The sequence below is a fragment of the Pteronotus mesoamericanus genome, unplaced genomic scaffold (genome assembly GCF_021234165.1).
Source record: "Pteronotus mesoamericanus isolate MK-2021 breed Mesoamerican mustached bat unplaced genomic scaffold, CSHL_Meso_final contig_33, whole genome shotgun sequence".
Taxonomy (NCBI): domain Eukaryota; kingdom Metazoa; phylum Chordata; class Mammalia; order Chiroptera; family Mormoopidae; genus Pteronotus; species Pteronotus mesoamericanus.
In genome coordinates, this window is record NW_026555135.1 from 12,050,437 (window position 1) to 12,075,844 (window position 25,408).

General features: G+C 42.3%; 1 protein-coding gene across 1 annotated transcript in view; it reads right to left on the reverse strand.

Annotated features, from left to right (window-relative positions):
• SYTL2 (synaptotagmin like 2) overlaps positions 1-18,628 on the reverse strand; it is a 102,882-nt gene extending 84,254 nt beyond the window's left edge. Inside the window, exon 1 of the mRNA XM_054576370.1 lies at positions 18,475-18,628. The gene's annotated coding sequence lies outside the window, so the exon portion shown is untranslated. The remainder of the gene's footprint in view (positions 1-18,474) is intronic.
• Between the last annotated feature and the right edge of the window lie 6,780 nt (positions 18,629-25,408).

Below are 25,408 nucleotides of genomic sequence, written 5' to 3' on the forward strand. Positions count from 1 at the left end.
ATTCCCTGAGAATTCTACCAGCTGTTATAGGAATACAAAAGCTGCAAGAGAAGGGGATTAGTAACCTTGACATGCTGAGAGTCGAGATTGAACCCAGTATGTACTAGTATGTACAAACTAGTATGTACTAGATCCCAGTATTTAGAGTTCACCAATTACACATAGTACGCAACTGGTGAACTCTATAGGAAAGAATATGATTATGTACTAAATTGGGGTATGTACCCAACAGAGTCAAAGGAAGCCAGATGAATAAGGTCTGATGAAGGGTGTCGTCTGCTCCAGGGGAAGCCTGTAGGAGATTAGACTCTTTGAATTATTGAAAAAGACATAACTCACCAGGGAAATCATGGCAGGAATGCAGCCTTTATGGGAGTGCAAGGTGTTCCTCCAGTCAGGGGTGATCCTGGGATCAACCCGCACAGCTCCCTCAAAACAACCCTGCTGGGACAGTTCAGAGTCAGCTATCTGACAATGCAGTGGAGGCAGGTGACAGACACATGTGCTCTGCCCTTCTGTGTTCTATTTCAAGCCAAGGCTGCTCATTTCTGTCTTAACCTGCAGCTTTCCTTTCTAGTCCACGTAATGTAAACTCTCTCTTAAAGGGGCCCTATGAGGTGTGTCACTTTAAATACCTTGAAGTCTCCAGAAGGATTTTTTTTTCCTTTTCAAACAAGTACCTTTAGAAGATAATACTCTGAAGAGTCAGAATGATTTTATGCGAGAAGTTGAAAACTAAAATTAGACCACCTTCTTATACCACACACAAGAATAAGTTCAAAATGGATCAAAGATTTAAATGTTAGACCCAAAACCATAAAAATCCTAAAAGAAAGCAAAAGGGAGCAAAATCTCAGACAATGCTCGTAGCAATAGTTTATTGAATATACCTCTGCAGGCAAGGGAAAAAAAAGAAAAACATAAACAAACGGGACTACATGAAACTACAAAGATTTGGCACAGCAAAGGAAATCATCAACAAAATAAAAACAACCTACCAAATATGTTCAACCTATCGAGAGAACATATTTGCTGATACATCCGATAAGGGGTTAACATCCAAAATTTATAAAGTACTTACAAAACTCAATACCAAAAATAAATAAATAAATAAATAAAATAAAACTCAATTAAAAATGTGCAAAGGACCTGAATAGACACTTCTCCAAAGAGGACATTCAGATGGCCAATAGACATATGAAAAGATGCTCAACGTCACTAATCATCAGAGAAATGCAAATTAAAACCACAATGAGATATCATCTCACACCTATCAGAATGACTATCATCAATAAATCAATAAGCAACAAGTGCTGGTGAGGATGTGGAGAAAGGGGAACCCTTTTGCACTGTTGGAGGGAATGCAGTCTGGTGCAGCCACTGTGGAAAGCAGTATAAAGATATCTCTAAAAATTAAAAATGGATCTGTGTTTTGACCCAGTGACCCCACTTCTGGGAATATATCCAAAGGAAACCAAAACACTAATTTGAAAGAACATGAGCACCCCTATGTTCATTGCAGCGCTATTTACAATCACCAAGATATGGAAGCAGCCCCAGTGTCCATCAATAGATGAGTGGATAAAACAACTATGGGACATTCACACAATGGAATACTACTTGGCCATAAAAAAGAAGAAAATTTTACCCTTTGCAACAGGATGGACCCATAGCACATTATGCTAAGTGAAATAAGCCAGTCAAAGAAAGACAAATACTGTATGATTTCACTCATATGGGGAATCTAATGAACAAACTGAACTAAAAGCAAAACAGAGACTCATAGATGGAGAGCAGATGGCAGCTAGTGGACTGAGGAGGTTACAGGGTGGAGGGACTGAGCAAAAAGAAATAAGGACTCATGGACACGGACAACAGTGTGATGAATCCTGGGGGCAGGGGGTATAAGGGGACTACATGGTAAAGGGAAAATGCAACAGATTAAGTTAAAAGAGAGAAGTAATCATAAAAGAAAATTGTTAATAAACTGATCTCCCCTTCCCTGCAACCAGATTCTTAGCGTCAGAGCATTTATTACATCATCTTCTTCATTACAAAATATAAATACCTTCAGAAGAGGAAGTAATTTGAAAATTGTTATTCATCAAATTCTTTGTTTTAGAAATGAGCAGTTTTCTTTTTCCTCTTCAGGAACTTTGAATTATAAACCTTCTCCAAGAGACAGACATGGAGAAAAGTTTCAGCCACCTCAAATTTTGATAACATCCATGAAATGTAAACTGACATATCTCATAACCATGTTTTATAAACCTGTCCTTAAAAATCAACCAAATGTTCTCAACACTTCTTGTCATGGAAATTGTCCTAACAGGCAAATAAATAGTCATTCCATGGTTAAAGCCTCACAGCTGTCGCATTATTTAGTTCTGCACAAATGAAAAATCCTATTACCAAAAAAAGGCTGGAGAATCTGTGGCTGAAGCTGGCAAACAACTGCATTTTCACATTTAGTCAGTGTGCTCTCTCAATGCAAATATGAACCCTGTAAAATATTTAATTAAGAATAACTACGTGCTCTGAAAAACAAGCTCAGCGCAACTGGAAAGATGTCAAAATAAGAAGTTAAGGCTTTGCCATCTTTAATTAGTGATGCTATTCAACTTGCTAGAGAAAAGAGCTCACAGTTCCTCCATCCCTGTGCTGCAATGACTCAAAAGTGCAGGCTCCAACTTTACAGCAGAGCAGAACAAGCCACGGTACCTCCTGCATCCTCAAGGTCACAGGATAGACCTTCATATCACAAAACTCAAGGGAATCCAAACTCCTAACTGGGAACTGTGTCTCTCCATAACTTGGTCCTGCAGTGAGAGAACTTAAGTCTTTTCTGCTGGTCTGTGCTTCATTTCTACTATTTGCCATGTATTTGAGAGGAGAAAAAATATCATTATGTGAGGGGGGAAAGTACAAGAAGACTCAAACATGAATTCTCATTTCTTTGATAAAAATCTAAGTAATTGTTTGAGGTTTACCTAGGAGTAAAGGAAAAGCAGGATTTCCAGAAATTGCTCCAGGAATGCATGGAAAGTGAAGTCCATCGTCGACACTTTCTTTTTAATAAAACCAAGAAATACCAAGAACTAGGTAGCCTTTCAAAATTCCAAGTTTCCCTCAAAAGATTTTTCACATGGGTACTAAGGCCATTCAATGGGAAAAAGGACAGTCTTTTCAACAAATAGTGCTGTTTTAATAAATAAAACTGGATATCTACATGCAAAAGAATGAAGGTGGACCCTTACCAATCATATACAAAAATTAACTCAAAATGGACCTAAGACTGAAAATCTTAGAAGAACACACAGGGCAAAAGCTTCATGACATTGGTTTTGGCAAAAATTTCTTGGCTATGACACAAAAGTCATAGACAAATTGGAATTCATGAAAATTTTTAAAAATTTGTGCATCAAAATTAACTATCAACAGAAAAAAAAAGCAACCCACAGAATGGGAGAATATATTTGAAAATCTATATCTGATAAGGGAGTATATGGTTTTATACACAGGGATTATATATCCAGAATATATAGCAATTTCCTAACATTCAATAACAAAAAAGATTATTAAAAAATGGGCAAAGAACTTGAATAGACATTTCCTCAAAGAAGATACACAAATGGCCAATAAGAACTGAAAACATACTCCACATCAGTAATTAATAGGGAAATACAAATCAAAACCACAATGACATGCTACGTTCACATCTGTTAGGAGGCTACTGTCAAAACACAGATAACAACAAGTGTTGACAAGGATGTGAAGAACGTGAAACCCTGTGCACTGTAGGTGGGAATGTAAAATGGTACAGCCTCTGTGGAAAATAGTATGGCAGTTCCTAAAAATATTAAAAATAGATTTATCATATGATCCAGCTATTCAACTTCTGGATATATAGGCCCCAAAAAATGCTTTGAAAGTAAAGTCTCGATGAAATATTTACATACCCATGTGCACAGCAGTATTATTCACATTACTTAAAACATGAGAGCAGCCCAAGTTTCCATTCCTGGATGAATGAATAAACAAAATGTGGTGTACACACACAATGGAATATTATGGAACTTTAAAAAGGAAGGATATTTTGACACATGCTACAACATGGATGAATCTTGTGGACATTAGACAAAATGAAGTAAGCCAGTAATAAAAAGAGAAATGCTGTGTGATTCTGCTTATATGAGGTACCTAGAGTAATCAATTCATAAAGATGGAAGGTAGAATGGCAGTTGCCAGGAGCTACGGGTAGGGTGGAATGGGGAGTTACTGTTTAATGGGTATAGAGTTTCAGTTTTACAAGAAGAAAAGAGTCATGGAGCTACACAGCGGTGATGGTTGCACAAAACTGTGAATGTGTTTGAAGTTACTGTCTATTAGAAAAAGTTAAGATGACAAATCTTACGTGCATTTTATCACAATTTTAAAAAATGGGGGGAAATGACTATGTTCCTATTCTCTTATAATATCACTAAGGGAAGGGTTAAGCAGCTGCTCTTTGGTCTCCACATTTATGTTTCAGAACTACCACTTGGCAATTACCTTGGGCCAGTGACTTAGCCTCTCTGTACTTCAGCGACCTCATTGGTAAAATACCTACTTACAGGTACAGTGTGAGGATTCGATGCATTTGTATACGTAAAGCACTTAGTCTAGCAGAGTAAACACTACATAAGTATTAGCTGTGATTATTATTGTACTACCGCCACTAAATCTAGTCTCAGCGTCCCAGGTAAAATCGTGCCCCACCATGGAAAACCACTTGCATTTCATCTTCTGAAATGATGGTGGCCTGGCCCCAAGTTCAACATCTGCCCTTAAAAAAAGAAAAAAAGAAAAAAGTGAACCTTCCCTTCCTCAGCCAGAGCACACTAATGGGAGCTAGGACCCAAGTTACTCTGTCCTTTGGGCAATGGAAGAGGTAAGATACTTCTGCCCAGTCATATTCATTCAGTGAACGTAAACGGTGAGCCTAGCCTATGGCGGGCACCGTACCAGGTGCTGCATGTGTTTGCTCACGGTCAGCACCTTCCACTGTACTCTCTGGAGTCCAAGGCCTTGTTCCCTTATTGAAGTGTGCTGATCATCCAAAAGAACTGTTATACAAAAACATTTCCCAGGATGAAACTGACAAGAATAGAAGAGGGCACCCCAAGTTGTCCATTTCTATTTTCCTCCCCATGGTTCCATTAAAAAAAAAACACCTCATTTACTTTTAAATTAATAAAGCAGATTATTCCCAGATAAGTGTTTGCCCAAAATCTGTCAGAATGGAAGACTTCATGCAAGAGTGCTTTGAAATTGACAACATGACAGAGCTGACCATCCCTCCTGGCCCTCCACCCACCACCCCCCACAAACCACAGCTCACCGCTGGGTGAGACGAGCGCAGCTATGAAGGCCGCCACGCCGGAAGACCCGTGGGATGCAGAGGGGGCAACGCACAAGCACAGAGCATCCACATAAGCTGTCTTTGCCAGGGAGACCTCCTAAACTTCCAGCTAGGCACCAAAAGCTAAAACTTCTCAAAACTTAACATTTACTGAGGCTCAGGTAAGACTTTGCCACCTGTGAAAGGGCCAATATAATGATTATTACCCTATGAAGTCCCACCACTGTGCTCCAGCAGCACAGTGGAGGAAGAAAAATCCCCGACTTGGGAGTGAGACCAACCTGTGTTTGAGTTCCAGAGCTACCACTTCATTAATGTGCGACTTGGGGCAAATATTTAACTTGTTTAAGCTCCATTTTCCTTATCTATATTTTATGGCTTAAAATTCCAACCTTTGAGGATGTTTGGAAGGATTAAAAGAAATGATCTGTTTTAAAGACTTCACTGATGTTTGACAAAATAGAAGCTCAGCATGGTGGTTGCCCTGCCCACCCCCTATGTTCAGGTAGGAAAAATGTCCAAGGAACTCAACTCCTGATTTAGAGGCATAATGAGAATGGAGCTCAGGTAAATATTGCCCCTAATTTTGCTAAGAGCCTAGTTCTGATGATTGATATGATTAGGACTCACTGGCAGTCCTTGAGATGTTATGAAAAATTCAACCAAACCTTCTCCAATAGCTCTTTCTGACCAAAATTTTATAGTGAGCAATTGAAAACACTTCAGCTTTATCCTGCAGAGCAATGTTTACATTGACATGTCCATACACACAGTCTTATGAATTGGACTCATCTAGAATATAAGGGCAAATAACCTCTCAGCTTTTGAAATCTTGGATCGGGGGAAAAAAAAAAAAAGAATTGGCTCTGCTTTGGCAACATTTTACATGTTAAGAGGATTCCCACAACCAGCCCCAGGATTTGACAATTTACTAGGAGGACTCAAAGGACAACATATGGTCCTAGTCACAGCTCTGATTGATTCAGTGACAGGATACAAAGCAAAATCAGCAAAGGAAAAAAGGTAGACGGGGTGATGTCTGGGAAAAACAAGGTGAAAGTTTCCAAGAGTCTTATCCCAGTGGAGCCCACAGGACAAGCAACAAGTTGTAACAACATTTGGGAAATGTTATAAATTAGGGAAGCTCATTTGAGATTCAGTGCCCAGAGTTTTTACAGGAGATTGGTCAAGTAGGCACCCCCTTCCTGGCAAGTCCTCAAATTCTAGACTCCAGAAGGAAAGCAGGTGCTCATCATAAACTGCATTGTATGTACAAACAGTTGAGGTACAGCGAGCTACTGTTATCATTTAGAGTGGTGGGAACCCTTCCAAATCCAAGTTCCCAAATGCTGGTCAAGGAGGCCTTTCTGACGTAAGTAGTCTCAGGCTTCCTATATTAATTCTTTTCTGTACACATGGGAACAGAAAACCAAATACCTGATTACTAGCTGTCAATTGACCAGTAAGTTCTTATGGTCAATATACGTATTAAAGTCCTTTTTAAAAAAGCCTAAACATAACTCAGTGCTTCAAAGCCTTCATTCAGCACTCTTGTACTGTGTCAGTCTGTTGGGCTCCAGGCATTAAGGAAATAACAAATTCCTTCGGTCCCAGCCCTCTAGAACTTTCAGACTAATAGGGAAGATAAGATGAGTAAATAAGAAGTGATGATAACAAGGTGGTATGTGATGACAATCATAAAAGAGGCATAAGCCAAACACTAAACCAGTTAGAGAGGGAAGAGGAAACTTCCTGCTGTGAGCAACCAGAAAGATTTTGGTAAGAATTACCACAGAGTTGCAGTTTTAAAGACAGGATTTTAGAGTAAGTGACAGGGCTGGGAAGAACTCAATGAGGGCAATGAAAGTATCATTTGATTGGAATCAGTTTAATTGGAAGACAGGGTTCATAGAAGGGGATGGTATGAGATAAGAATTTAAAACAGAAGGTAGGATCAGATCATTGAAGGTTTCAAATGTTGGACTAAGGAGGTTGTCCTTTTTACAGTTGGTGATGAGGAACGTGTATGTGTATGTTTACTTTTTTAATCATTCTACTTTAGCATGAATGAAGGAGAAGAGTCACTACAAGCAAAAGGGCTAGGGCTTTCACAATAGACCTCATAAAAGCCAAAGAAAGCCCAAGTGGCAGAAGAGGTGAAATACAAATGTCTTTTGGGAACAACATTAGGAAAGAAGCAGTAATGATGCTCCTTGGAGACGCATGAGACTCAAAGGCTCAAACACGACTCGAAGCTCTTAAGCCGAGTATCTGGGGGATTACTGCACTGAACCAGGAATGCCTGGAAGGGAAGCCAGGTTAAAGGTAAAAACTAACAGCATGGCAGAAAAGGCAGTGGACGGGTCTTGACCTCCAATGGAGATGAAGAACCAGTGTTCAGAAGAGAGGCTGTGTCTGGAACTGTAAACATGGAAGTCCCCAGCTTTGAGGATCAGCTATAGCAGTGGGGGTCGCTGAACTCGGCAAGGGAAGGAATGCAATGAAAAAAATCACAGAAAAGAAGGCAAATGACATTGTACTTGTCAACTGAAAACAGAAAGAGCAGTTCGGTTGAAAGAACAGAATAGCAGTGTATCACAAAGCTGGGGAAAGAATTTCAGGAAAGAAGGGGTTATCAACCTAGCAAGTTAGAGCAAGAAGTCCAGGCAGACAGGAGCAGAGGAAAGGCAATATATTTGGTAACTGGCATGTCACCAGTACCTTTGCCAATCAAAGTCAGGGTGGGGCAGAAAACTGTGTGTAAGCCAAGGCCTCATGTCACTGGGGAAGAAACTGAGATTAAGTTCTGGAGGCTGAGGGTAGAGAAAGTGGTGTAAAGAGGGGACCCCGCCTTCAAAAGAACAGGTGGTTGTTGAGAGATGGTATCCAAACAATGGTGGCACTAGCTGAGTGCCACCCCTCAATGGGCAGAGACAGGAAAAAGCTCAGAGACAGTTAAGGGTGTTGTTCACAATCCAAAAGCACAGTGATGATGGTTCAAGAAGTCTACCTGCCCAGCGTGCATCAGGACGCACAATGTTTTCCCCCAAACACACAGAACCTTAGTAGTGGGCATTTTGGAGAAGCCAAACACTACACATGGTAAGCCCACAGCTATGCATTTCTTCTCCCTAAAGCCAATGTGCTAAGGTTGGTAGAAACGTAACGCAGTAAACACACACACAACACACCACAATGGAGAAGTTCTCTATAGCCAGACTATCTCAATTCAAGTCCTGACTCTACCACTTTATAGCTTTATGATCTGAAACAGGTTACTTAACCTCCATGCCTCTGTTTTCTCCTCTGTAAAATGGGCTTAATAATAGTACCTATCTTATAAAGTTGTGGTGAGGATTAAATGAGTTATTTCATGTAAACAGCTTAGCTCAAATTCTGGCACTTAGTGGTATTCAATAATTGTTGGCTATTATTATCATCTTATTTTAGTCTCCCTACAACATCATGAAATAAAGCCTGGCAATCGCTATCTTCTGTATATCACTAATAATGAAACAGCCTCAGAGAGGAAATACTCGCCCAATTTTCACACAGTGGAGGACACAAGACAGGATCTGAAAAAAGTCTAGCCTCCTTAAGGAGATGTACAAAGCTCTCCACGATCAGCCCACTGCTCACCGCTCTGGCCTCAGCTCCTGCCAACCTTGACTTGAACTGTGCCCGCTGGACTACTTCCTACCCTTCTTAACTTTCTGACCCCTATTCATCCCTCAAGTCTCCTCTCAAGTGTCACCTCTTCTGGGAAGCCCTTGGCATTTGAATCGCCTTCCCTCTCACCATACACCTCTCTTCTCTGTGTTCACCTCTATATTGACTTCATACTCGATGGGAATTGCAGTCATCTGCTTTCCCCTGGACTCTGAGCCTAAAACGGTTTCTTGTTCATAATAAACAGAGTAAACACTGAGCGTTTGTTGAGTGATCTAATTCTTGCCTGTAAATCTTATATTCTTCCCACTATATCACGATTCCTATTTTATCAACAATGTTCACTATTTAATAATAGTTTTGACAGAGTAGCAACAAATTTCACCAAAGATCAAGCAATCATACCATAACTAAATATTAAGCCACATGTAAATGCTGGTCCCTGTACCTGTAGATAGTGAAGCATGTGTGCATACACACATGCACACAGGCATGCTCACACCCTCAAAAGTCTGAACATTTTCCCCCACAGTTCATCCATCTTGGTGTCTTTGGTCTTAAAGGAAAGAAAGCAAACCTGGGTTATCAAAGGATCATCATAGACCTGACTAACCCAATGAGAAGAGCCTGAGGTCTGGCATGTAAAGAGGTCAAGTTCAAAGCTCCTGTGTTCCAAAAGCTCAAGGTGAGATTCCTCAAGGAGTTTCAAGCATATGTGTTGCTCCCTGTGTACTGAATGTCAACCCAAGACTTGCTTTCAGCTCCTGAGTGCTCACAGTAATCTTGGGGAAAGGCTGCCAGAGAAGAGAAAAAGCGAGCACATTAACTGCATGCTTGCTTCCTCCCACACCAAGCAAACCCGTGTGCTCAGTTCCTTGGTAGGGGCACACATGTGCGCAGCAGAATCTGACAGGTGGAACCACATCCCCGCCACACCCTTGGCTCCCAGCCACCACCAGTTCCTGTGGGGAAGCAGGTGATCTGCCCTCCACCCAGGCACGCCGGTAACCAAGGCTAGCCTCCCTGGCGGCTCTCCCCAAGGAACCCCAAGTGCATGGCAGGTTTTCCCTCTGGTCTGGATAAAGCAGACAACACTTAGGAAAACATAAACACAGACCTAGAAACACACAAACACACACTTGTGTGTACTTGTGTCTGACTCTGACTGCTTGGGGAAAAGGGCCACCCAGTTTCTTGCAATTTGCCCATAAATGATAGTTTTGTGGTTCAGGCCTCCCTGCTCCTCCCCCCAGGAAACTCAGAGACTGCTAACCACAGCAGTGCACGCTGAGCACAAGACATTCTATGAAGCACTAACCAAATGCAGCATGCACTGGGTATCAACTATTTCCAGAATCTTCAACTCAATTCTGGAGATAATAAAAAGGGCTTTAGACATTCCATCTATGTCCAAGCCTCACTCATTTTGCCAAAAGCATATCACAGTCTTTGTATTAAAAAAAAATGGTAACCATGCTTAGCTCCAAAGCAGGTCATATGGACCTTTTTGGAATAATTTTGCCCTGACGTGGTCTAGTCTATAAATTAGTATGTGGAGTTACCATTTTCCAACACATATGTCCTTTCCTGTATTAAGTCTTAAATAGCAGCACCATCTCTACAAGTAACTTTTACAAAAAGCACTAAAATACGTTATCTTACCTGTACCCATAAGTCTAAACCAGTGTGCCTTCATTCAACTCCAAATCTGTCTTTTACACTTTGGGCAGTGTTACTGTCTTAAAAAGAAATCTAGTTATTTTGCTCGCAACATTTACATGCTTCCCTGCAGCCTTCAAGGCAAAGGGCAAGTTTTTAGCCTGGCTTCACCTTTGGGCTTCAGCCTACAACAAGAGCAACACCTCCATCCATAACTCACCTGTCCATGTGCCAGCTCACCAGTCTCTCCCTGTTCCCTTGGTATCCCATGCCATTCCTGCCTTCATGAACTTGAAAGTCGCTCAACCCCTTCCCTCTATCCCACTCCCTTCTCAATCTAGCAAACCCCTCTCCTGGGCCGTGATTCTACCTCATCTGCCTCCTTCCAACTTTCCCAGGCAGTTGGTCTCTCTGCAGCCTCACAGTAGGCTGTATATATTTCTCTTAGTACATTTAGCACACTGTATTGTCAGTATTACTTTATCGTTGTTGCCCTTCTTATGGGCATATTCTTGTTCTTTTTTTAATCCCCAGAAATCTGGTTGTAAACTCAATGACTAAATGAAAACCCAATAAAATAGTGGGACAAATACCATCAACCCCCATTTTCTATATGTGGAAACTGAAGCATCTGTAAATGGAGTGACTTGATGAAGTGTAGCTGGAAAATGGCAAAGTCAAGAGGAAGTCTAGAGGAAGACAGATAAGGGAAGAGAAGACAGAGGGAACAAATGGACAGGAACTGACACTAAATAGCTATTTTGTGTAAGACACAATGTTAAGCACTTCAATATTCTCATTTTCTTATTTATTCCTTAGAACCACTTTGTGAAAGATATATGCAAATTTTTCAGAAAAGGAACTGATACTCAGAGGTTAAATAACTTGTTCAATTACACAACTGTAAGTGGATCTAAGGTTTAAACTCAAGATTGATTCCAAAGCCAAGTTTATTCCACTACAAGGTAACCCCGATAAGAAACATGGGCTTCCAGACTCACAGCTGCCCGTGGACACAAGCCAGAAACACCTTCCTCAGCAGAGCCACCCACCGCCACCTTGCCAGCCACTGCGCTTCATAACCTTCTGGCTTCTGACTTTCTACTCATGACTGCTCCTCACAACTGTGTTATTCTCAGCAACTTACTTAACTTGACTGGGCCTTAAATTTCCTCACCATAAAATGGGGGAAAATAGTATCAATAACAGATATGGAGGGAGTAAATAAATGGACACAGGAACGGGGCTTCCAACAGTGTCTGGTACATAGTAACTGCTCAACAAATGTCAGATATCATAATCATTTACTTGCCTCACGAGGTTGAAAAAGCAGTCAAAAGCAACCAAATATAATACAATATGTTACTTTAGCAACAAAAGGTAAACCAGATTCTTAAAAAATAGGTTTAAAATAACTAAGGAAGATGAATTATATCTAACCAATCACTACCAGTAGTTCCATAGCATTTGCAGATGAATGCCTGTGGTTTCAACTATTCACAAGTTACCATGAATCTGTGTCTCATAAAAATTGTAGTTAAATCAAATATAGTAGGGATAGGTATGAGGTGGTGAGTCCTTGGCTAGTGAGTCCTTGACTAACCACCCAGCAACAGCCTGTCCATCTCTCTCTCTCTCTCTTTTTTTTTTTTTTTTTTTTTTGCTGTTTTTTATAAATATGTGACTTCTTTTAATCCTCTGAACAACCTTGTGAGGCAGTTACAATCATTACCATTCTCCAGACACATTGAGGCAAATGATGTACTATGGTGATAGCTGCAGACTTGGGGACAGCAAAGGTCTCAGGGTGTACCCCGAACATGTCCTGACATGGTAGAACCTGAAATAAGCCTAGAATCTATTCTATAAAGGACCAAAGACTTAAACTGAAAACCCACACCCCTTACTTCTAAAACTCAAATGACAAGTCTAAAACTAGCAGCGGTAAGGAATCTGCCCTAAAGAATCTAACACACCACAGTCCAGTGTTCCTCCCAGGGGGCGGGTGGTTGAGGCACTGATCTGACTGAGCAGCTTGGCTTGGCCGAGACCCAGCCCAGGCCCTCAGCCTCACAGCCCTGTGTTTGAATCAACTGATGCAGCCAGTGGCAGAAGAGCTCAGGGGCCTGTGGCCATGAGTAATAACAGCAAACACATCTTTCTAATCAGAAGCTGATGGTGTCAGTTCTGTCAAGACTAGCAGTGAAACAATGCTTCTGCAAAGGCAAAAAGGAAACAAAAAGACTTTCTTTCTCCCTCTAACTCAGAATGCAAATTTGTGGAATTGTTTACTAGGTCTTATACCCTCCCCTCTGAAATACTTATTTCTTGGTGCATTTTAGAAAGAGGACTCATCTAGGAATAATAAACCACATCTATTTCTACTAGTAGTTGCACAGTGTCTAGAAAGTAAGACATTAGGAAATGCTTTTATTTTGACCTCTTTCATCTCTGGCACGACTATGAGGATAATGCATATGAAGTGTTCTTGTGGTTGAAAGTACTTCACGTATGTAAAGAAATCACTGCAATCACCTGAGGGTTATTGCAACACATTTCAGCAAAGACTTCATTTCAAAAGAGTGATTCATTCATTCATTTGCTCGTTTAATTCATTAAAAATATTTCACTAAGTTCCCACTGAGTGCCAGGCAATGTAGATGAAGAATTAAACTAGGCAGTCCAGGCCGTTGGGGGACCAATCTTTTCCCAGATCGGCCTTTTCATCTCCGTGGTATTCCAGACACTCCAGCTGCTCTCGCCTCTCTCCTGTCTCATCCTTTCCCCGCTCTCTACCCCAGTCCCAACCCCGAGTTTTGAGCCATTCAAGAGTATGTTTCTCCCACATTCTGTAAAAGTCTTAGCACACAGCCAAGTCTCCAGTGGTCACTAAGGAAAAATAACATGTCTAGTGATTTAGGAGGTGAGTATTTAATGACACACATGGCTGTATTACTTTCATTATACTTCTGTCAACCTATCTTTCTAAAAGTTGCCTGAAAGCAGTTCTCTCCTCCTAACAATCTAAGGAGGCTCTAGATTAATAGTTAACAGAGAATTGGAAATAAGTCTCAATGATCTACTGACCAAGTGTTCTCCATGAGAGCAGTCAGCTGGGAAGACCCTTAGAAAATCATGAGGGGGCACTGAGAGCTTGAAGCAACAGGAAGTAGAAACATTTTCTGACACCTGATTCATTTGGATGTGGTCATTCTCTACCAAACTTGTATTTGAGCAGAAGGGAATGGAAAATAACCCAGAATCACAGATTTTTAAGACTGGAAGGAACCTCATCTGGTCCAGTTCCCTCACTTTATAAAGAAAACATGGCTCAGGGAGAGGATATGATGAAACCCAGATTGCTCAGTTTGTCTCTGAGGTAGGAGTAGAAGCCGAGCCACCTGCCCCCCCACGCAGGGCTCCTTCCTCTCCCCAGGGCGTCCAGGAGCCAGGTGTGTACCACAGGCAGCCCCTGCAGCATGCCCCCCACAGCCCCCCCGGTACACCACCCTTCTAGTTGCTCTCCTTGCTTCTTTCTTGCATGACTCTGCCTTGGTGAATGCGCACGCGCGCACACACACACACACACACACACAGCTCTTGGGAGCTTGGAGACCCCTATGCAAATGAAGAATGCCTCTGAATGGCATGTCTGCTTTTACTCTGTGAAATGTTTTCTGTCCATTTCTTCTGAAGATCAATGAGCTGCTAGCCATCAAGAAATCCTATATTCTTTACAGAAAACTTAGAGTAGGGATCCGATAGGGTATTTGCATTCATAATTAATTCCTATTAATGTTAAACTCAAGAAGTAGATTCCAGTATTTTACAAAGAGTGACAATGCTTTTGATTTTTCTACATCTAAACTTTTAAAAAAATAGCATACACACTTGCATGCAATGCAAGTAAGAATAATGCTTGACACATGGTCCTCAGAGTGACTCTGGTAGGGGATGGTAGAGTATGGTAACTATCCCCAATTTACAGAAGAGAAAATTGGTTCAGGGAAGCTACCAGCCTGCCCAAAGTCAAACAGATAATAAAATGCAATGCCATAACAATGCCCTTGTCTAAGGCTCCCTCCTCCTTACTGTGCAATTTAGCTTTAGAATTTTCTGCTCAAACTTGGCACATCGACAGCACTGAAGAGTGGCCTTTTCTGCTACATTTGAGATATTTAAGACACTTGAGTCACTGAGAAAGGAGCACGGCCTGAGTGTGCAACTTCAGCAGCAGCCCTACAGCAGGCAACCAAATGACAGGTGAATTATGGAGGGAGCTCTGAGGGTTCATAAACAAGATTAACCTTATGATGTTTTTAAATTATTCATAGTTCTCTCCATTCTTTCAAAACTAGTCTGAGATGGCTCTTAGCTTTGACAATAATTCAATCAAAAATAATTAATTTGTTCATTTTAAAAAATATTTACTCCTAGAAGCAGAGAAAAAGACTTGGAAGGCTATATCTTGAGGACAGATGTACTGATTATTAGCAGTATATCCTTAATGCTGTTGAATATCTGTTTTCAATGAATAGGTATAACTTTGGAAATAAGGAAACAAACAACAATGCTCTCACTTATAAGTGGAATCTATAAAGAGCTGAATTCACAGAAACTGAGAGCAGAATGGTGATCGCCAGAGGCTGGGGCTGGGGAAGTGGGGCAATGCTGGTCACAGGGTACAAATGTCGTTATGAGATGAATGAAGTTCTGAGGATCTAATGTATAGCATGGCAGCAATAGTTAACAATACCGAATTATATATTTGAATGTTGCTAACAGAGTTCATCTTAAATGTTCCCACTACAAAAACAAAGTAGCAATATATATATGTATCAAAGCATCATGTGTACACCTTAGACTTGCACAATGTTATATGTCAGTTATATCTCAATAAAGCTGGCCGGGGGTGGGGGGAGTGGGGAGATAAGAAAACAAACAATAAAGATTATTTTATTTTTAAAACACTTTCTTCATTCTGCAAAATGGGAAAAGGGATTATCTCTACAGGGGTTTGGGAGCTCTATTATTGTGAACCAAGTAAATGGAAAATGCAAACAGTACTCCAGGTCCCCAGACCAGATCCTTTGCCTTGCTTCTCCTCCGTTCCAGTACTCTCAGCCCCCATATGCCAGGACACCCATTTTACACAAGGGTTTGGGGGAAACGAAAAGAAAAAATAAATAAATAAATATATATATATATAATTTGAACCAAATTCAACATACAAAATCAAGTGAAAAAACTGCATCAATCCTTAAATCAATTTTCAGGTTTTCTGGCACCAACCTGATACCCTCTCCCCGCCCCACCCCCAGAAGCACCTGTCCATCTTCACTGCTTTCAGACACTTCTCCTTGGAAAAGTTTGAGAAGCCCTAAGTCAAATAGCACCATCTGATTTCCCACTTTTTGACAGAGTGGCAACTTTATTAATGAAGTCATTTTGCCTGTTAGGTTTTTTTTTTTAAGTCAAATTTCTCTTCATGTACTAAATCTTTAAAAATTCTTTATAAAACAGGTGGCAGCCAACATATTTCCAGGGAAATCCAAAAGCCACAGGAGCAGAGCTCATGCTGCCTCCCTCGCCCAAGGGTGAGAACTGTGTGGCCCATTCTCCCAGGTTCTGAGGGCTGCCTCTGGGCTGCCTCACATTTCTGCAGGACAGCAGACTGCTCAGCACAAGGTGCTAATTCAGTCATTCCACAAATGTTTATTGAGTGAAGCCTGAGAAAGGCCTCTTAGGGGACAGTGGGATCATTCACAAGCCAACGGTCAGGGCTAACGGATCAGAGGTGGACAATCAATCTTTCATTAGACCTCAACCACCTCTAGGATAAAGCAAACAGGGCCCCTGCCCCACCCACTCACTAGCAGCTGGGCGGGATCAGGCAGGGGAGCTGCTGGAGAGGGGCTGAGGCAGTCACTGATCACCACCAAAACCACTGAAACTCCTGCACCATAAATGATATAACACCTCTAAACCCCCTGAACAGTGTCTGGCACTTAGTGAGAACTCAATAGTCATTTTTGCCATTACAATGCCAGCTTGTCCTTACACAAGGAGCATCACAAAGGCGGTAAGAACTGTCTTAGATTCAGAGAGAATGGATTTGAATCCCAGCTATGCCACTTACTAGCCATGTGACTAAGGGACCCCATCTTTCTGAGCCTCAGTTTCACATTTGTAATATGGGATCAAGGAGCCCTGTCTGGGTGGCTCAAGTGGTTGGTGTGTCATCCTGTATCCCAAAGAGCTGGCAGGTTCCATCCTTAGCCCCTGGTGGGGCGGGGGGTACAGGAGGCAACCAACCAATGTGTCTCTCACAAATCTTCCCCCCCCAAATTAATTAACATATCTTCGGGTGAAGACTAAAAGAAAAAAAAAAAAAGAAAAATACTTTAAATGGGGTAAAGGAAAGTATCCCATCCCTTGTGAGTGTTTGTGAGAATTAAGGACACATTATATACAAAGAAAAGTGTCTGGTCCATAAATACCCAATAAAAGGTGGTAAATATTGCCACTGGTTTGCATCACTCCTCCCTCACCCCTCTTGAAGGGTCCTGGAATCTGATTTTACCTGGAAACCATACTAAAGCAAAAGAACTATGGGCGGGGGCGGGGGGGGTGAGGGGGCAGAGAGGGAGGAGAGGGAATGTTGAAGAACTTGCACGGAAACCCATCCAAGACCCTAGTTCCTTTCAACCATCCATCCTCCTCTGTTTGGCGGCTCCATCCAACTGACAGCTGGGGCCACTATTCCCTAGTTGGGAGTGGCTGCCAAGAACGGGACAGGAAGCTGGACAACAGTTTGAATCCATCCCACCTTCCAGTGTTTGTCTGTCTGTCTGAAACCCCACTGGGCTTCCCCTGCACATCCCTGCCAGGCTGTGTGGGTCAGGAGGCTGACAGTATGATTCATAGTCCATTCTTATCTAGGCTTCCATCTCAACCCAGAGCCCAAAGCCCTGGAGGAAGGCTGCTGGCCACAAACCCACACTAAATGAAAATGAGGATTTTTTTTTTTAATCAAGACGAGAGGGGTTATAGAGAGAGGAGGAAGAGGGAAGAGGCAGGGTGGGTGCAGAAAGAGGGGCTCACTTCCTACATGCTGGTGGAGCCCCATGACCTAGCAGCTGAAGCACTTGGCTTTCCACCTTAAAAGATGATAAATCCCATTCATGTAATGTATAACTCATTGTGGTACAGGTCTGGGTGTAGGAAGAGAATTCCAAAACAAATCTGCTTATTTTCCAAGTAGAAATCGTCAGCCCCCAAATTCCCTTCCCAACACCCCACCTGTAGATTGGTCCTGATGTCTTGCCTTACTTCACCTGAGCGATCTGTGGGCAGTTACTCTGCAGCCAGGTCCCGTCGGCAGCCCATCCCAACCCGGGCTCAGTCCTCAAAAGCCTCAGGAAACAGGGCCGGCCAGCAGAACCCCCACCTACCTACCCAGGAACCTCAACTTCCTGGAGACTCAGCCATCTGGGCAGCGCAGTTGGCTCTTATGTAGGTGGGAAACTGAGGAAGGGAGCTTGCGAGCCGCCAAGACGGAGTTCACGTTTTGGAATTCGGAAGACTCCCTCATTGAACAAAGAAGAAAACCGAGACCCAGAGAGGGAGAGAATGTTGCCCGAGGTAACACAGCGAATAAGCAAAATATCGAGACTAGAACCCAGTCGCTCTGCGGATCGCAGACGGGCAGGGATCGCGTCTCGCAGCCTTCCTCATCCTCTTACCTGCAGACCCGAGCCAGGTGGTGCAAACCCAGCAACCCCGGGCGCGGTGTGTTACCTTCCTTGAGGTCGGGCACCACGAGCCTCCTCTGCCCTGGCGGGGCGCTGGCGGCTCTGCCCGGCTCGCTCGCCAGCCCGGCGGTCCAGGTGTCGCCCGGCAGCTGTCAGCTCAGGGCTGCGTGTGTAGGCTCCACCCGCGAGCGGCGGGCGCTGCGCTGGGGCCGCTCCGGGGCTGCGGGCCAATAGCGCGGAGCCTGCTCCCCGACCCGCCCCTACCCGCCCTTGGCGCCCGCGGACTCCAGCCCCCTGCCGGCTCTTCGCCCACCCTCTCCCGCCCCATCGGTTTCTTTCTCCTCCTCGGCCCTCCCGGTCCTCCCGTCCCAGCCTTCTCAAACGTACCTTGCTCGGAAACAACTTTTTAACTGCGCAAAGCAAGCAGCGCTGTTATTTTTTTTTTAACACTGTTGCGTTAGGGGACCTTGGAACCCGAGAGCGTGGAGCGCGAGGAGCCGATCCACTCATTTGGCGTCAACCATCCAGGAGGGAAAGGGGCGCCGAATGGCTTGGAGCCTCGTGACCCAAACAAGATTTTTTAACCGCTCCGCGCATCAGTTTCCTCACGAATAAAATAGATGAAAATATCTCACAGGTTGAGAAGATTGATTAAAATGAGATCATCCTTTCAAAGTGTCTAATAAAATAACACCTGGATAAACGGTGAGCACAGGGTGTACTGCCTGAGCCACTCAATGGGATGTACGAAGAGGACTGGCACCATGCTGGAAGGTGCAGGCTGGTGGGGAGATGGGCAAGCCTATAAATACAATATTGGATCATAGCCAGTTTTCAGAAATTACTGATATTGGGTCAGCCCAGGCAAACTCCTGAAATTGGTGGGCCTCAGGGCCTTCTCCGTCATCATCTCCCCAGTTAGTGCTATCCATCTACATGAGAGCAGCCCGGGTCTGCCTTGGGTTCTTCCAAAGATCTTCCTTCTGCCAAAGTTACAAATGCGGAATCCCAAAGACGTCATCCAGTGCTGGGCGCACGACTGCTAACCTGGCTTTGGAATCCTTGCACTGTGTTCGCGTGTGCGTTCTAACTGTCACCCAAACTTCTGGAGTCTACTCTGTCCCAGTTCCGGGTGAGCACTCAGCATGCAAAAAAAGGATCAAGCCACTCGCCTTGCCTTTGAAGAGACAAATTTGTAAGTAATTCCCATGTAGGGTGATAACTGCTATCCTAGGTGTACCAAGTGTTATAGAGTCACACGTTGGGAGTGGAGCTGAAGTAAAGTGTAACCAAAGTGAGTCTTGAGGGAGGGTTATAACTTAGGTCAGATGGAAGCAGGAGAGAATAGTGGGTGCAGAGAGACAAGGAAGACATGGACATGCCTGTCATATGTAGTGGCTGGTGCCCAAGATATATGACAGATGGGCCAAGATGAAGCTAAGGAGACAGATACAGGAGGCGTAGCATGCCTGCCTTGCTGAGGGAAGCTGTTGTATCCTGTTGGTGATGGCTGCTGGTAAGATTTTAAGAAAGGAGTGGCATGACCTCATTTGTTTTGGTACCTCCCTTTCAGTGTTGATTGTACCTTCCTTGGTTATCTCCTTCTGCACCTCTCCAGGCAGGAGGACAGGTATTGAGTCTTGCTCACCTGTGAGTACCTTGTATCACCTTTTACAGGGCTTTGCTACTCCCAGCGTTACCCCTCCCCAGGAAACAAACAGCAACTCCTACCTGCTCGGGCGGCGCTAAGGATTCTCACTTCAAGCTCTGAGGCAGGCACATGGGAGAGAACTTTTGAGACAGGGTTTTGTTGGGGGTCCTCAACTCATCCAAAGAGCTTGTGTGGCTCAGAGGTTAAAAGTTAGAGCTCTGACATCATATGGCCAAGTTTCAAATACTGTCTCCGCCACTGTCTAACAGGACCTTACAGTTACTTCTCCATGCTGCACAGTTTGCTTATTTGTTAAAGAGGTGCTAATGCTCTCCTCTTAAGTCTACTGTGAAAGTTAAAATGAGAAAGTGCATATGTTTAGAAGAGTGGCTTGCATATGTGAGTACTGAATGGCTTAGTTAACATGATTGTACCAAGTCAGCAGTGGCTGTTCCTCTTTACCTATAGTAGATTGCTACTCTTCAAAATGGTTTGAGTATAAGTGACACCTAAATTTTACAGATATCAAAGAGAAAGGCAAGGGGGTAGGGATAGTGCAATGCAGTTATTAAATGTATAGGCTACCGTGCATGTCCCAACTCCACCAGTAAACTACACAGTGACTTTGCATAAGTCACTTAACATCTTTAAGCCTCTGTACCTCTCCCATAAAATAGAAATAGTGCCCTGACCAGTGTATCTCAGTTGGTTGGGCATCATCCTGCAAAGTGAAATGTTTCTGGCTCGATTCCTTGTCAGGGCACATGCCTGGGTTGTGGGTTCCCAGTGGGGAGGCATGCAAGGCGCACATGCGAGAGGCAACCCATCAATGTTCCTCTCCCACACCAATTTCTCTCTCCCTCTTTTTCTCCCTCCCCTTCCCCTTTCTCTAAAAACAAATAATTTTTTTTTTTAAATAGCAACATTACCTGCCCTATGTAAGGGAGATGCTGTAATACACATAGCACATTGCCTGACTCAAGGTAAGATCGCAATAAATAATAGTATGATAAATGTTACAAGAGAGGTCTTATAGTTTTTGGAAAGAAAAGAGTAACAGTAATGCATTGGAAGGAGAAAGTGAAATCCTAGGCGGGGTGGGGAGGAGGAAGGGGCAAGGCCAAATGTAAAACTTGGTACTGGATCTGTGAAAACTGAGTGATATGGGAAAAGTGAGCTCAGAAATGTGCAGGTGCAGTATGGGCCTGAAGGAATTTTCTAGGTCGAAGTGGGTTACTTAAATTTGGAACCCCCATATGAACATAGATAAAATTCTTGCAACTCTGTGGAAGTGAAATGAAAAGGAGTGTTGTTTACAGGGTTGGGGATGACCGCTCTCTCTACCCAAAATGACTTACGTTTCCTAGGCACTCAATACATGCTTATTAAATTGAATTGGCAGGCAGGTCTCTCATAGTAGACATGTTATAAAGAGCATCTATCTTGCCACTACAAAAAAGTAAACATGAAAATACAAAAAATTCTTCCTTGTGAAGACATCACTTTGTCTTGAAGCTATGTGGATTTATAACTTCTTACCCACCAAAAACTGAAGATACTGCTAAAATGCTGTACAATTACATCTAGTGTGGTAATGTGGTTAGATGACTTATAGCAGTAGGCATCAAATGTACAGCACTTAGAACACAATTCGGTCATGGTACTGAGTCACCAAAGCAGGAGTCTGGTTTTCTAAATAATTTGCAGATACTGAATATCTTATTAAATTTTGGAAGTACAAGATTTTGGCCTTGAATCAAACTGTGTTCACAATCTCTCCACAGTCTTTAATAATCCCTTGCGTTTCTACATGGCTTTGTTTCAAAGCTCTTTCACTTTGATTATCTTGTTTGATCTTCACATCAACCCTCTGATGTGGGAAGGACAGCTATTAGAATCTACATTTTACAGATGAAGATAAGGAGGAACTTGGAAGGATCAGGCCCTAAGCCCAGCCCAAATGGCAAACTAGTGACAAAGGCTGGAACCCAAGTATCTATTATACCAGAAAGATTGTTGATATTCATGAAGATTGTTGGCATCATTATTTACAACCTTTATGAGTGTATGTGTATATGTTTTCATACAGAGTTCCTCTCAGAAAGTAAGGAAAACCCTTGGTGGCAACCATCTTCCTCAGATATGTATGTGTAATCACCATAGTTCAGTGCCTTTCACCTGGGCATTACCAACATGCATTCCAACATTAATTATTCTTTAAAAAAAAAAATCTCTCGGTTTATTCTATCAGTATTTTAGAACAAATTTTCTTATTTTAATGTTTAAAGAAAGCACAAAATTTACTTCAAAAAAAGAGAAGAAATCAACTCAAATGTTAAAGGATATACTTAGAACAGTCAAATACAAAGAGACAGAAAGTAGGATAGTGTTCACCAGGGGCTGGAAACAGTGGGTACGGGGGAGTGGGTGGGTACAGAGTTTCCTCATGGGATATTGGAAAAGTTCTGGCGGTGGATGATGGTGATGGTTGCAGAACAATGTGAATGTAACAAATGCCACAGACCCATACATTTAAAAATGGTTAAAGTGATAAATTTTATGTTATGTATATTTTACTACAATAAAAAGTAGAACACCACCTTGTTTTTTTAATATGAGATCCCCTTTGGTAGAAGAAGTCTAGTTTTTTGGTTTTTGTTTTCCTTTGTTTTTCTTTTTTTAATTCACCTTACCTAAGAGCCCTTCATACTTGCTGTAGAAAGAAGATAGTGATATATAGGGAGCTCTACTAATCTTTTATTAAAAATCCAAAAGCGGGTTAGTGGGATCAGGTGAGATACTAGTAGGTTATTATAGCTGCTATTGTGTGCTTCCTACCTGCCAGGTGTTGACTAAATGCTTTTACCTATTATTTCATGTAATCATCTGAGCAGCTAAGTGGTAACAGATGAGAAACTGAGTTATATGAAGGTTAAGTTATTTGCTCAGAGCTACACAGCCAAATACCTTCCCAGATGGCTGTTGAAACTCTGGGCCTAGCTTTCCCAGGGGTTAGTAAAGTCTCCCTTAAAGCTTCAGTCAGTGGTCTGGGTTGTGCATTTGGACTAAAGCAGGGTAACTTCCTGAAGCACTCCTTAGGACACCACTTCCTGTCTGCTGTAATTACCATCACTGTGTCTTTAACGAGTCATTGTGTCCTGTGTGACTAGGCCTGTGCTGACGATATGATAGCCCCTAGCCACGTGTGGCTGTGGAGCACTAGAAATGTGACTAATCTGGATTGAGATACGCCTTACGTGTAAAACACCCACCCCCCCAAAAAAAGGAATATATCTCGTTAACAATTTTGTATTGATTACATGTTGAGAAGATAATATTTTGGACATAGTGAATTAAATAAAATATAATCTCAAAATTAAATTCATCTGTCTCTTTTTACTTTTTCATGTGTGTCTACTAAAAATTTTTTAATTAAATATGGGGTTTTCATTATATTTCTCTTGGACAAGGCTGTTCACGGATGTCTGAGTCACTTGCTCTACCTCAGTTTTTCCCCTTGGGAGCAGGGAATTAACCTTTGTTTCCTGATGACTCAGTTGGAAGGTCTCCCTTCACCTCATTTCTACCACTGTGGCATGTCCATAGAATGTCTTTTGAGTTATTACATACAGTATAAGAGAGACATCTTGAAATGTATGACATACCTTTGTATTCATTACTCTGCTTTAGAATTCAAAGCACAATAATTACAACAGTAGTATTCAAAATACAATAATAAAATGTTGTCATTACTACTGAACTGGCATTTTTATTCCCTCTCCTTTTTTAAGTACAGCGGAATCTTGACCACACACATCAAGAATGTAATGCTCAGTAACAATGAAACATAACCTTGTTCCATCCCTTGTTTATTCAGTTACTCATTCATTAATTCATTCATGCATTCATTTCATATTACAAATATTTATTGAGTGACTATTATGTGCATGGTATATCACTATGAGGTATTCGATTAGTGTCCACTACTGATTCTCTTTCAAAAATATATTAGCTTATTTCCTTGCTTTTTATACTGAACATCACAGGCAGCATGATACCATGAAAGAGCCCTAAACCAGGGCCATAAAATCTAGTCCTGGTTTTATGAATAATTAGAAGTGAGCAGATCTCTTCAAATCCAAATCTCAGGGGTTTTATCTATAAAATTGGATGGCATAAAAATATTCACTTTGTCTATTGTGAAAATAAAAGAAGATAATGGAAATGATGATCTACAAATTACTATTTCTTACTTCTTAAACGGCTGCATTAGAAACCAGGAGATTTGGCTTCCCTTCTAGATCCTACAAACAACACACTGTGTGGCATTAACCTCTCAGGCCTCAGTGCCCTTATCTCTCAAATGAAGTTTAGGTTGCATGCATTCCAAATATTTTTCAGCTCAAAATCCCAGGTTTTAAGAATACGATTGTAAAGTAATCATTTTCTGAATATCAGTGTTTAAGTTTACCAGAATCGTAATTATCAGGGCAATTCTTTAGCCACAGATCTTACAAGATTTAAATGTATGAAATATAAGAGTGTCCCTGGAAACTCTTCTTATTTGTTTACAGAAAAATCTCTGCATCCATTTATTTTACCTCTGCAAAGTGTTTTTGCCTCTGCAACTATTTCAGCTAGCTATTGGTGTGTGGCAAATCACTCCAAAATATAGTGGTTACTCCCAGTCAAGATAGAGGTGCAGGTAAACACAGCTTGCCTCCTTGTACGGCCACATCAAAACTAAAACTAAAATATATAACAACCATCACTCAGAACCATCAGAAATTGGGTTGAATGGATGTTTGATAACTACAAATTTAAAGAAACCACATCCATCCATACTGGTAGGAGGGGCAGAATCAGGGAACAGGCTGGTCCCACATCCATGTGCACAGGGATATCTTGGGAGCAAGGAGTCCTAGCCCCACACCAAGCCCCCCAGCCCAGGGTTCCAGTGCCAGGAAGATAAGCCGCAATAACATCTGGCTGTAAAAACCAGCAGGGATTGAGTTGGTGAAAGAAACTTCTGGAGTCCCAAGCAGTTCAGTTCCAGGCAGTTCCTCTTAAAGAACCCACACATGGACTTGCCTACTCAGACTCACTCCCTCTGAGCTCCAGCTTCCTCTGGGATAGCAGCCTGAAGGCACCGCTGGCACACAGGGAGAAAGTGAAGTATCTGGCATCAAGGAGAGAGCTGGGGGACATCTCCCTCCCAAACAGAAAGGCAGACAGAGGCCATTGTCCCTCTTCTGAGCCTTCCCCCCACACAAA